The sequence below is a fragment of the Babylonia areolata genome, chromosome 16 (genome assembly GCF_041734735.1).
Source record: "Babylonia areolata isolate BAREFJ2019XMU chromosome 16, ASM4173473v1, whole genome shotgun sequence".
Lineage (NCBI taxonomy): Eukaryota > Metazoa > Mollusca > Gastropoda > Neogastropoda > Buccinidae > Babylonia > Babylonia areolata.
This window is the reverse complement of record NC_134891.1, coordinates 15,967,281-15,980,985: the sequence shown is the minus strand read 5'-3', so window position 1 is coordinate 15,980,985 and position 13,705 is coordinate 15,967,281.

The window sequence follows — 13,705 nt, the reverse complement described above, 5'->3', positions numbered from 1 at the left end:
CATTTTGCATAACAATGGGGTTAATTTTCATGTTTTCTGTGTATCAGACTCTAGATTAACTGATCGTATTCCCGATTCTCATATATGCATGCCTAACTATACCATCCGACTTGACCCTGCTGGTCCAAGATCTACTGGACTTCTTTTATATTGTAATAACTCAGTAACGTTCAAGAGACTGGCACAGAATCTATTTGGATATAAATTAATCTTAAACGTTGTAAACCTATCATGATAGGATTCCTGTATAGAAACCCAGCCGAAACCGTTGACTGGTACGACAAATTTAATTCGATGATGGATGCACTATACTTGAGTCTAAAGAAATTATTCTCCTTGGAGTCTTTAACATTGATTTGACAGTACCTGGAACAAAATGGAATGTCAGTTATGCTCTGTACGGACAAGAACAAATAATCGATCGCCCTACACGTCTCACCGAACACACTGAAACTCTCATTGACCACATTTACGTCAACACAAAATCTAATATAGTGGAAACATGTTCTGTTCAAACTGGCTGTAGTGACCATTCGTCTGTTTGTCTAACTTGGAAAAAGAAAGGTGTCAATTCCTAAACCGGGTCATAAAGAGAATTTTGTTTACAGAAGTTTCACCCATTTCGATAAGAATACATTCATCAATGGTTTGCTTCATTCTGGTTTAGAATATGTTTATCAAATAAGAAATCCCGACGATGCCATTAACTATTGGGTAAACACATTTATTTTAGTGTATGATCGACATGCTCCCTTTATAAGAAAAAGGGTGAAGCATAAAATTAAACCTCCGTGGTTGACAAAGGAAATAGATAATGAAATTGAATTAAGAGATTACTACCACAGATCAAAGAAAGTAGAATTATATAGAAAAGAAATAAAGTGAATTCCATGAAGCGAAAAAGTAGGATTAAATATTTTCAAAATCTAGTGTCTTCTTCCCAGAATTCGAAAGCAGTTTGGAAAGCCATTAATATCTTGACTAACAAGAACTGAATGTCTAACTTCCATAAATCAATAAAAGAGATATCACCAGAAAAGTTAAACTATCATTTTGCTAACATTGCCAACAATATAATTGTAAATGATAAAACAAATGAAAACGAACTAAAACTACTGAAACAATACTGTGACGCGAAAAACATCTCAGCCAACTTTGATATACTACCTGTGACAATAAACTAAGTATTTCATAGCTTACTACGCCTGAAACAATACGGAGCAAGAGACTTACATGAAATCGATGGTAAAATAGTGAAGGCCAGTGCAGCATAAAAAAAGACACTCTCACCTATGTACATGATTTATGTATTGATAAAGAGCTTTTCCCATTAAAATTTAAGCAAGCTAAGGTTATACCTCTGTACAAAGCAGGCGACCGAGATAATCCCTCTAACTATAGACCTATTTCTATACTGTCTGTTTTGTCCAAACCTCTTGAAAGACATGTACAATCTCACCTTAATTCCTATCTTAAGAAATATGATTTGATACACGAAAACCAATCAGGTTTTCGGGAAAATCACTCCTGTCACACAGCTCTCATACAAATTATTGAAAGATGCCTTTCAAATATATACAATAATGTGTTCACAGGTATTCTCTTTGTTGACTTCGCCAAGGCTTTTGACATAATTAACCACTCTTTTTGTCAGAAAACTCACACATTACAATTTGTCAAATAATGCTTTAAATTTGTTTATCTCCTTTCTCAGACCGTCCTCAGTTGGTTGAAATCAGTACTAGCAGGCCTGATTTACTGCCTGTAAAATTTGGTATACCACAAGGATCAGTGCTTGGACCACTTTTATTTTACACATATATAAATGACTTGCCATTACATATACAATGCACATGTGAAATGTTCGCGGACGACACCTCACTTCAGTCAAATAATTATAATCCAACTGAACTTGTAAATGATCTTCAGAACAATATAGATAGTTTGGTCAAATGGACTGATTTGAACCACATGTCTCTAGATATAGGCAAAACTAAATGTATGTATGTGACGACACGACAGAAGCGACAAAAAATGCATACCTCCTTTACACCTTTATACATCCACGGGAAAACAATTGAAGAAGTTACATCACATAAAGTATTAGGGGTCATAATAGACAATGACCTGTCATGGTCTGATCATATTGCTGATCTAGGAAAAAGAATTTCCAAAAGAATATACCAGCTTAGCAAAGTTAAACATTTTCTCAGTCTTCATTCTAGGAAGCTATTTTTTCACGCACACATTCTATCTCTCATAAACTATGCATCCACGTTGTGGGATAATGCCAGCGAAACTAACCTCAAACACATCAGTCGCTTGCACAAAAGAGCTCTAAAACTGATTAAGCTAAAATATAATACTGTGACAGATACTGACTATAAAAATTTAGACATTCTTCCGCTCAAAAGTCGAATGTTACTTAACAAATGTATGTGCATGCACAGTATAGCGAATGGAACGGCACCAAAGAAACTAATCCAGAATTTTATTACGAATGAAAATAGACACACTCACAAACTATCTTTTCCATGACCCCGAAACAACTTGTATAAACCTAGTTTAATATATTCTGGGGGAACGATATGGAATAGTTTACCTCCCTCCTTAAAGTCATGTCGTCTAAAGCAACCATTCAAAAAAGCACTTAAGAAATATTTGATGGAAAAAATATGATCCCTTCATTGCTTTGATGTGACTATCCTTGTATCTGTTGTCTATATACTTGTCTGTCCGGGGGTTAGGGGGTGCACGGGAGGGGTAGTACCTCTAGAGGGGGGAGGGCTTGTCACGCTCTTCTGGGAGTGGTTCGTCCTCTATTGGTCCCCACCGGCACCCAGCTCTCACCTATGGGTCCTAGAAGCTGCTAGCACGCGGCAGCGCCCAACGCCCGGGCAACGGCTTTGACAGGCTGGCTAAACTAGGTGAGGGTAGCCGACGGGTCTCAAACCCTCGGTGAGTTTGGGCTTGTCTACCCAAGCATGTGAAGACTGGATCCGGCGGACTCTGCGGAAGAAACCTTCACGGTTCAACGGAGAGGAAGGCGGTTACAGCAGAGCACTGTGGAATGCTGAGGGCAGGATGAGGCACATAGGACATCCTGGTCATCCACTGCATCCGTTTCCATCTCCAGTAGTCTTGACCTCGTCTTGCCACTGGATACAGACGGTCTCGGACAAGAGAGTGAGGTCAACGGTGCGCAACTCCTCCTCACTATAAACAAAGTCATCGCGCAAGTCATCAGTCATCCTTCATCCCATACCATCATTTTCCCCAAGCCCTGTGGCGACAGGCGAGCGACGAAGCGACAGGTGTGGGTACACTGGCAGTCGTAGCCGCGGACCTGCACACAGGCGGCTCAGGCCATAGGGCCGTTTTTCACCGACTGGAGCAGCGGTGGAGATCGGCAGCCCCCTGAGCGACTGAGCAGCCCTCTTCAGGACAGCACTGCTCACCTCCATGGCACGAGGAAGGGGCTAGAAAAGGTGCCCTAAACATTGCCTGCTCCACACCACCCTAGTCAGCATACCCCGGTTGACGGGGACCCTACTCAAGCGGTCGACACACAGAGAAAAGAAAGAAGAAAACAAGGAGCATCCCATTGACCATTGCCACATGGAACGTGCGTACGCTTCTGGACAGAGGCGACTCAGACAGACCACAGAGACGCACAGCACTCATTCCGAGTGAACTAGCCAGGTACAACATCGACATCGCTGCCTTAAGTGAGACCAGACTGGCAGAAGAAGGTGAACTCTTTGAGCGAGGCGCAGGCTACACCTTCTTTTGGAGTGGTCGCGGACCTGAGGAGAGACGTGAGGCTGGAGTTGGCTTTGCAGTGAAGACAACCCTCGTTGGCAATCTGGCTGGTCCCCCGAAAGGAGTGAACGATCGCCTGATGACGATGGAACTCCCTTTACGCAACGGGAGGAAGTTTACCACCATTGTCAGCGCCTACGCGCCCACCATAACCAACCCGGATGAGATCAAGGACAAGTTCTACGAGGACCTGAACGCTGTCATCACCACTGTTCCCAACGCAGACAAGCTCATCATTCTTGGTGACTTTAACGCGAGAGTTGGCTGTGACAGCACCTCCAGGGAAGGCGTGACTGGGAAGCATGGAGTTGGTAATTGTAACAGCAACGGTCTACTGCTTCTCCAGACATGTGCCGAGCACGATATTCTTATCACAAACACCGTCTTCTGCCTCCCTACCCGTAACAGGACGTCATGGATGCATCCTCGCTCTGGGCATTGGCATCTCATCGATTTTGTCATCGTCAGGAAGAGGGACAGGCAGGACGTACGAGTCACGAGGACCATGTGCGGCGCTGAGTGCTGGACAGACCACCGCCTTATCGTCTCCAAACTCAACCTCCTCATCCAGCCCAAGAGACGGCTTCAGGGCATGAAAGCACCCAAACACCTGAACGTCAACAAGCTGGAGCTAGGTAGCATCAGGCACAGCTTTGCTGACACCCTGGAGGAACGCCTTGAGTCCACCGTGATGGACAACCAGAATGTGGAGGCAGCATGGGGCGCACTGCATGAGACGGTGTACAACACTGCCATGGAGTGCCTGGGGCCTTCTGCCAGGAAGCACAAAAACTGGTTTGACGAGAACTGCACTGAGATCAAGCAGCTGCTGGAAGACAAACGCCAAGCCTACAGAGCCCACATTGAAGATCCCAAGTCACAGTCAAAGAAAGACATACTGAAGGGCGCACGCAGCACCACCCAGCTGAAGCTGCGGCAGATGCAGAATTCCTGGTTGAGCAACAAAGCTGATGAGATCCAGGGCTTTGCAGACAGGAACGACATGAATAACTCCTATAACGGCCTGAAAGAAGTCTACGGTCCCACCACCTCTGGATCTGCTCCACTCCTCAGTGCTGATGGTTCTACCCTAATCACTGACAAGGACGGGATCCTTAAGAGATGGGCTGAACACTTTGACAGCGTACTGAACCGCCCTTCCACCATCAGTGATGAAGCCATCGACCGACTCCCCCAGGTGCCAGTCAGTGAGTCGTTGGATGCCATTCCAACTTTGGAGGAGACCCAGAAAGCTATCCGTCTGCTATCCAGTGGCAAAGCCCCTGACTCAGACACCATCCCAGCTGAGGTCTACAAAGAAGGTGGTATGGCGCTGACTGAGAAGCTTCATCAGCTGTTCCAGCTCATCTGGCAGCATGAGGCAGTTCCACAGGACTTCAAAGACGCTTCCATCATACACCTGTACAAGCGCGAAGGAAATCGTCAGGCCTCTGACAACCATCGTGGGATATCCCTGCTGTCTGGTGCAGGCAAGACTCTGGCCAGAGTGCTACTCAACCGTCTCATAGCGCACCTTGAGCAAGGTCTTCTACCAGAGAGCCAGTGTGGCTTCCGGAAAGAACGCGGGACTATTGCACATGGTGTTTGCTGCCAGGCAGCTCCAGGAGAAGTGTCAGGAACAGAACGCCGACCTTTTCTCCACCTATGTCGATCTGACCAAGGCCTTCGATACTGTTAGCAGAGATGGCCTTTGGAGAATCATGACGAAGTACGGATGTCCCAGAAAGTTCATCACCATCATACGGCAACTGCACGATGGGATGCTGGCCCGAGTCCAAAACAACGGAGAGACTTCAAAACCATTCCCTGTCTCCAACGGAGTCAAGCAAGGGTGTGTTCTTGCCCCCACCCTGTTCAGTCTCATGTTTTCAGCCATGCTGACAGATGCCTTCAGAGACGCTGACGTAGGCATTGGCATCAGGTACCGCACAGATGGCTCACTCCTCAACCTCAGGAGGCTTCAAGCAAAAACCAAGGTGAAGACAGACACCGTCAACGACTTCCTGTTTGCTCATGACTGCGCTCTCAACGCTGCCTCTGAAGCTGACATGCAACACAGTGTCGACAAGTTCTCTGCTGCCTGTGACAACTTTGGCCTCACAATCAGCGCAAAGAAGACTGAGGTGATGCACCAGCCAGCTCCAGGAAAGCCTTACGTTGAACCAAACATCTTCATCAACGGGCAACGACTGAACGCGGTGGACAAGTTCACATACCTGAGCAGTACACTCTCTCGCACAGTTATCATCGACGACGAGGTGAATGCCAGACTCGCCAAAGCCAGCGCTGCCTTCGGCAGACTCCACAAGAACGTTTGGAACAGGAGAGGCATCACCCTGGAGACGAAGCTCAAAGTATACAAGGCCATAGTTCTCACCATACTACTCTTTGGATGTGAATCATGGACGGTCTACAAACGCCACGCCAAAAAGCTAAAACACTTCCACACCACCAGCCTCAGAAAACTTCTCGGCATAAAGTGGCAAGAGAAGATCCCTGACACAGAGGTGCTCACTCTTGCAAACTTGCCCAGCATCTACACCATCTTGATGCAGGCCATGTAGTTCGCATGCCAGACCACCGGCTCCCCAAGAAACTGCTGTACGGCGAACTCCAACATGGCAAGCGCTCCCATGGAGGCCAAAAGCAGCACTTCAAAGACACTCTGAAAGCTTCTCTGAAGGCCTTCAACATCAGCCACGACATGTGGGAGCTGAACGCAATGGACAGACCAAAGTGGCGTTCAGCTGTCCACAAAGGCGCCAAATCTTGTGAGGCCAACAGAATCACTGCAGCAGAGCAACGCAGACAGGCCAGGAAAAGTAGTGCCAGCAAGTCCCCGACAGCCGCCACCATCCCCTGTCCACAATGCGTCAGAACCTTCCGGGCGCGGATTGGCCTGACCAGTCATCTGCGCACCCACAGAGCCCAACCCACCCACTCCCAGGATGACTAGATGGTCCTCGTCGATCCCGACGGACGAACCACAATTGTCTGTCTTTCTAACCTTAAACTTTCTCTGTCCTGACTGTCTTTTCCATCTCTCGACTGTTACCTTTATCCAGCTGTCTGTTCTCTCTCTCTCTCTCTCTCTCTCTCTCTCTCTCTCTCTCTCTCTCTCTCTCTCTCTCTATATATATATATATATATATATATATATATATATATATATATGGGGTGCTGATGACAACGATAGAGGGATCTCTCTCTCTCCCTCTTTCTCTCTATCAGTGTCTGCCTTCTCTCTGCCTGTCTTTTTCTTCCTCCCTCTCCCTCTTTCTCCCCCCCTCTCTCTCCCCCCTCTCTCTCTCCCCTCTCTCCCCTCTCTCTGTCTCTCCCTCACTCTCCCCCTCACTCTCCATCTCCTCTCTCTCTCTCATTGTCTGCCATCTCTGTCTGTCCGTTTGTCTCTCCCCCTCTCTCCTCCTTTCTCCTCTCCCTCTCTGTCTTTCCCTCTCCCCTCCTCTCTCACAGTCTCTTCTTCCCCCCAAACCCCCTCCCTCTCTCTCTTTTTCCCTCTCCTATTATCTGCCTGTCTATTTTTCTTGACCCCTCTTTTGTCTTCTCTGACTACTTTACTCACCAGCCTCTCTTCCTACACTTCACACTGGACTATTCATATTGCATGCTCTGGGTGCAGTTTTATGAGCTTTGTTAACCTTATTGTTTTCTTTGTTGGTGTGTGTGCTGCATTTAGACATACCAGTAAACGCCCTTGACGTAAACCAGTGGTCGAAACCGGTCGGGCATGTAAAAAACTTGTGTTGTTTTCCTTTTTTCTATTGTTGTATTGAAATATGAAAAGGGAACGTGCATCCTTCTGGATCCAAAACAGTCGAAATGCTCTACTCCTACTCCTACTAGTCTACCTGGTGTGGTTACCCCTATGCCCAACTAATCACTTCACTGCATCTCGAGGACTACTGCAATCCTTCCAGTCCAAGAGATCCTGATCATGGCAGACGCATCCCTTGACGCAAGCTTCCTTGCTCTGTGAAGGTCCAGGGAAAGGCATGTCAACATGGTGTCCATCCCAAAGGCATGAAGCTCTCCTTCCCTATGGCCGCCCTGCCCACGTCAGAGTATCTGTCCCACTCTGTCACCACTGCCATAGAGGGGGCCCACAAGGAAGTCCTATCTCTGTGCTTAGACAACTATCTAGCCCAGGCAGAGGAAGAAAATACGACCATCCAGTCATTAATGTACAACATTCAACAATCAGTGAATTACTATCTACTTTTTGACCGTCTGATTCTTCACTACATTAGAAAACACACAGCATAAAAGAAAAGGCTGAGTCACATTAAGAATGGGAAACTACAGCGACTGTTGCTTCAACGCAGCATCACTGACACTCAACCAAGACCTTGTACACCTATCTCAAAGAAAAAGAATCGACGCTTCAAACACCGGTCTCCATCCCGGCCTCGACTCCGAATAGATCACAAGACAGTCATCAATTTGTCTTCCCACAAGCTCATGGACGCCCAGCTTAGTCTCCTCTCCCTCGGTCCTAAATTTTGTCCAATCCCTCTGACTCTCAACCACAACCAACTATTGGAGGACATCACAAAAGGCTGTAGAATTCTACGATCCAACAGATTCCACAGATCCCAACGACACACCTAAGTTCTACAGACCCACTCACTGGAATCCACCCAAGGGACGAGATGGTGCACTGGAAGCCTTCTGCACCGTCCTCCAAAATAGGACTGATGGCTTCCACAGCAAGTGGAAGATATGTGACAACCTCAACCCTGACCAACGCCTTGCCCTCCGAGAACTGCAAAGTCTTGTCCGGGATAGGAAAATTCGCATATCCCCAGCGGACAAGGGAGGGGCTATAGTGATTCAGAATGTCAAAAATACGCAGGAGAGGCCTTACGCCAACTTCAAAAGACTGCCTACTACACACCAGTGGAGAAAAATCCAACTCCCACTATAGCCAAAAAGTCCAATGACATAATCTACAGACTTCATAGCAAGGGGTACCTGGATGACAACACAAGTGGGCCCTGGTGGAACCTTCAGAAGTCTGAATACACCAGTTCTACCTGTTGCCTAAAATTCAAAAGACTTTGACCAATCCACCAGGGCGACCTATTGTGTCAGGAATTGGCGGCCCCACTGAGAGACCATCAAAGCTGGTGGACCACTGGTTACAGAGTCATGTCCAGCGCATCCCAAGCTACATCAAAGACAGCACTTATATGCTGCACACACTGCAGGAATGGAACCTCCAATTTGGCCCGTTCCCCCCTCACACCCGTCTGGTGACTATAGACGTAGTGGCGCTTTACTCCAACTCTGAGATCCTTTCAGCCATGCAGCACTGCCTCTCCATGCCTCTGACAGACGCCTCCACCCTGATGCATTTTGACATACCAGTAAACGCCCCTGACGAAGACCAGTGGTCGAAACCGGTCGGGCACGTAAAAAACTTTGGTTGTTTTCCTTTTTTTTTCCTATTGTTATATGTATGTATGTATGTATGTATGTATATAAATATATATATATATATATATCTTTCTCTTGCTCTTTTCCTGAATGAAGTTAATGATAGAATGTCGCACTGCATGTCGTAATCGTGTCAGTATCATATGTATATTTATTGCTATTTACGCTTGTATTATTTCTGTTTTCGACAGAATGTTTGCGCGTTTCTTGTAATTATTTCCATATTATCCTTTCCAGACCCCCACTTCCCCCATTTCTTCCCTTTTTTTTCTGAGGGCAGGATGTAAAAAAGCTATATAAGCTTATTCTTTTACCCTCAATAAAGATCATTTTGACTTCACACACACACACTAACACACACACACACACACACACACGCACGCACCACACACACACAGGCACGCACACACAGACACACACAAAAAAACAACAACAAAACACACACACACACACACACACACACACTCACACACACACACACACACACACACACACACACACACACACACACACACACACACACACAAGTTTCAATTATCCTTTCACTCCTATTGGAGTATGGAGGATTACTGCAAAATAATCTTTCCGTGCCCAGAACAAACATTTCCAAATACACAACAATGTCACATAAAAGTTGAGAAAACACAAATGTCTTTTAACTCCAAAAGTATAACTAGGCAACATTTGCAAATCTAATCATCTTACAACTAAAATGACTTTTTTGCCTCCTTTGAGCATATTACAAAAATTAAAAACCGATTTTGGAGACAAATATTTTTTAGGAACATATCTATTTCGTAACTGATCATAACTGGGACATTCCATTATAAAATGAAACTCATCACCCATCACAGACATGTTACAAACCTTACAAAACCGTAACTCTCGTGGTATGCCTTTGTTTCTATTTCCAGCTTATGATTACTACTTCGAAATGTAAACAAGCTGATAACATAATTATCAGGCATTTGACATATTTTTCTCTACCAAATCCACTTTTGAAATTTCGATAAAACAAACATTTACTACTCGCTTCTAGAGTATGTCTCCATAGATTTTGAAAACTATCTCTCAAAGCAATGTTGACATTCTTGCAGAAAGATTCCCTCTCCAAGAATTGACCATCCCAAACAGTCATACCCTGCTTCTATTAAAATTTGTCTGATACAAATCCATTTTGAAGAATAAATACCATTTCGATACAAGTCAATATCAAATATATTTTCCCAGAATATTTTTCTGTGTTTGATATCACTAAGCTGGTCCAAAATCGAACTAATCTCATTTTCACTAACACACTAATTGGATAAATACCAGTTTCTCCATAAACAATTTGGGTCATAGTATTTCTGTTCAGTTTGAACAAGCGTTTCAAACATTTCAATTCTAATTTTTCAAGTATATCTACATTTTCATAACCCCATATTTCTGCACCATACAACAAAATAGGAACAATGATAGACTGGTACATGTAAAGGTAAATCTTGATTTCTGGCTGACTGAAGTAACGAAAACATAGCTTTTTGGCCCCGTTCATAAATCATTTATTTAGCTTTGTAAAAAGTTCCGTTTCTACTAAATTCGATGCCAAGATCAACATCCAAACATGCATCACCAAACTCACACACACACACGCGCACGAATACACGAACACACACACAAACGCACGCACGCACGCACGCACGCACACGCACGCACACGCACGCGCACACTCGTCCACCCTACCGACACCTACCAGTTCCAGGCAGGAAGTGAGGGTGTCCATCTGGAAGTTGTTACACTTTGGTAACATCCCCCACCTCCACCCCCCGCCCCTTTTTCCCCAGGGCCACGTTTCCATTTTCTTTCCCAACGATTACTGATTGAACAGGACACACGCACAGGGGCGAGGAATGTGTGTGTGCGTGTGCGTGTTTGAGAGAGAGAGAGAGAGAGAGATAAACAGAGAGAACACTGTGTGTGTGTGTGTGTGTGTGTGTGTGTGTGTGTGTGTGTGTGTGTGTGTGTGTGTGAGATAAACAGAACACTGTGTGTGTGTGTGTGTGTGTGTGCGCGCGCGCGCGCGCGCGCGCGCGCGCGTGCGTGCGTGTGCGTGTGTGTGTGTGTGTGTGTGTGTGTGAGAGAGAGAGAGAGACAGGACAGTGTGTGTGTGTGTGTGTGTGTGTAAGTGTGTAAGTGTGCACGCACGCGCTTGCGTGCAAATTAGTGTTTTCACTCACGTGCGTGTGTGAATGACTTGAACGTTGCCTAACAAAACCAAACAAAAAAAACCCAAAAAAAAACAAGAAAAAAAGAAAGAAAGAAGTTTTAAAAAGACACCACCTTCATCTCCCTCCACCCTACCCTTCTTCCCACATAAAAAAAAATGTGGGAGGGAGGGGGGGGAGAAACTACCTTTACCTGTACAAAACACCCATCTCTTCTTCCCCCAGCCCTCAAAACACCCTTCCACCCTTACCTCGACCCCCCCCCCCAGGCCCCCTCCCCTCGCCCCCCGCCACATCCCCACCTACCCACCCCCCTCCACGCTATACTTCTCAACTATGAAAGATCTCCACACAACGAAGGCAGTGTACAGTAAATCTCTTTTGACTGAAGGAGATAGCGCGCTTTGACGCTTTGGTGGTGACAAGTTGGAGAGGTTTTTCGAGGAGGGAAGCTGTGTTTTGAGGCTTCTGTACGACCTTCCACTGTGTGCGAAGCTGTGATATATTGGCCACCACAAAAGGCCCCGGGTGGGGTGTGTGTGTGTGTGTGTGTGTAGGGGATTTTTTGTGTTTTGTTGAATTCCTCCTCCAACTTGGCGCTGCTTACCAGTGGCTGGTCAACGAAATGAGGACACTGACGGACTTTCTGTGCGATGATGTCGCAAGTGCTGTGTGTTCGGGGTGGGGGTGGGGGGAGTGAGAGAGACACAGTCAGCCAGAGTGACAGAGATAGACAAAGAGAGACAGAGGGAATGTATGAATGAGAGGGAGGTAGAGACAGAGACAGAGAGAGAGAGAGAGAGACAGAACGGGATTGAGAGGGGTAAGAAAGAAAAACAGAGAGAGAGGGAGGTTCACAATCTGACGGAATGAATACAAAATGTCCTTTTGAAGGGGTGGACCAAATCAATCAGTTCGATATATAAAGAGACGAATTTCCACAGACTTCATCTGACGTGAGTAGCCTTGTTAAATACCTTATTCAACATTTTCCATCTCCCAACATAATATGGCCTTAGTGTTTGAACCCCCTTCGTGTGTATACGCAAGCAGGAGATCAAATACGCACGTTAAAGATCCTGTAATCCATGTCAACGTTCGGTGGGTTATGGAAATAACGTGCCCAGCATGCACACCCCCGACTGAAAATGGAGTATGGCTGCCTACATGGCGGAGTAAAAACGCCATACACGTGTACGTATGAGTGAACGTGGGAGATACAGCCCATGAACGAAGAAGATGATTCAAAGGACTTTTAGACTTCATTTCTCTTCCCTCCTTAAGACACTGATCAACCCGTCTGTTCTACTGCTCTTGTCTCTGACCTTTTCTGAAATGCCTTGTAGCAAAATCGTGGAAAATCTGTGTAAAGACATCCATTCATACCCGTTTAGATTTTAACAGAAAACTTCACATCTCACTCCTCTCAGTCAGCCATGTTCACGTGCATAAAAAAGAATCACAGGAGACTATACCTAAAAAATTCACGCATTCACTCACACACCCGTGCTAACTACGAAGGGCAACAACACACACACTGCACAACACATTACGAGGATACTCAGTCCAAGTCCGTTTCACTCCAGTCCTCGGTCCAGGACACCGGCTGCTCCTCAGCGCCTTCACAGCTTGGACACAGGCTGCTCTTCACCGTAGCGCCATCAGCGGTTACTGCTGCTGCTGTTGCGGCTGGGTCTTGGCCCAGCGCCAACCCACAAGCTTTATAAACCAAAATGAAAATACTTTCAGTTCATCTTGTCTTGTCCGTAAGTCCCGTCAGTCACATGTGTGAGTGGGTGCGTGTGTGCCCTGTACAATTTCACTAACTTCCCTAGGTTCAGTCACACATCATCCTCACCATTAAATTACCAATTATAAAGACATAATTCCTTAGCTACCGTCTTCGTACTAGTAGTTATCTTTTAGCCTCTTTGTCTTTAGAATGCAATCATATGTTTTCCAAGCAAGCGCTAGTAATTACATATCACAAATTTATATTCCATTATTCCAGCGTTGCGAAGAATCAATCAAATCAAATTATGGTGCTCAGAGCCTCGCCGACCACTAAGGCCATCTCAAGTCTATCGCCACGTTAAGCGTTAAGAAGTCTCGGTGGAAATCATTCCAATAATGATACAAAGATTAGATAAAATCATGTGTTAGCAAAACAATATTCTTTTCTCCCTGTCACAGTAGCA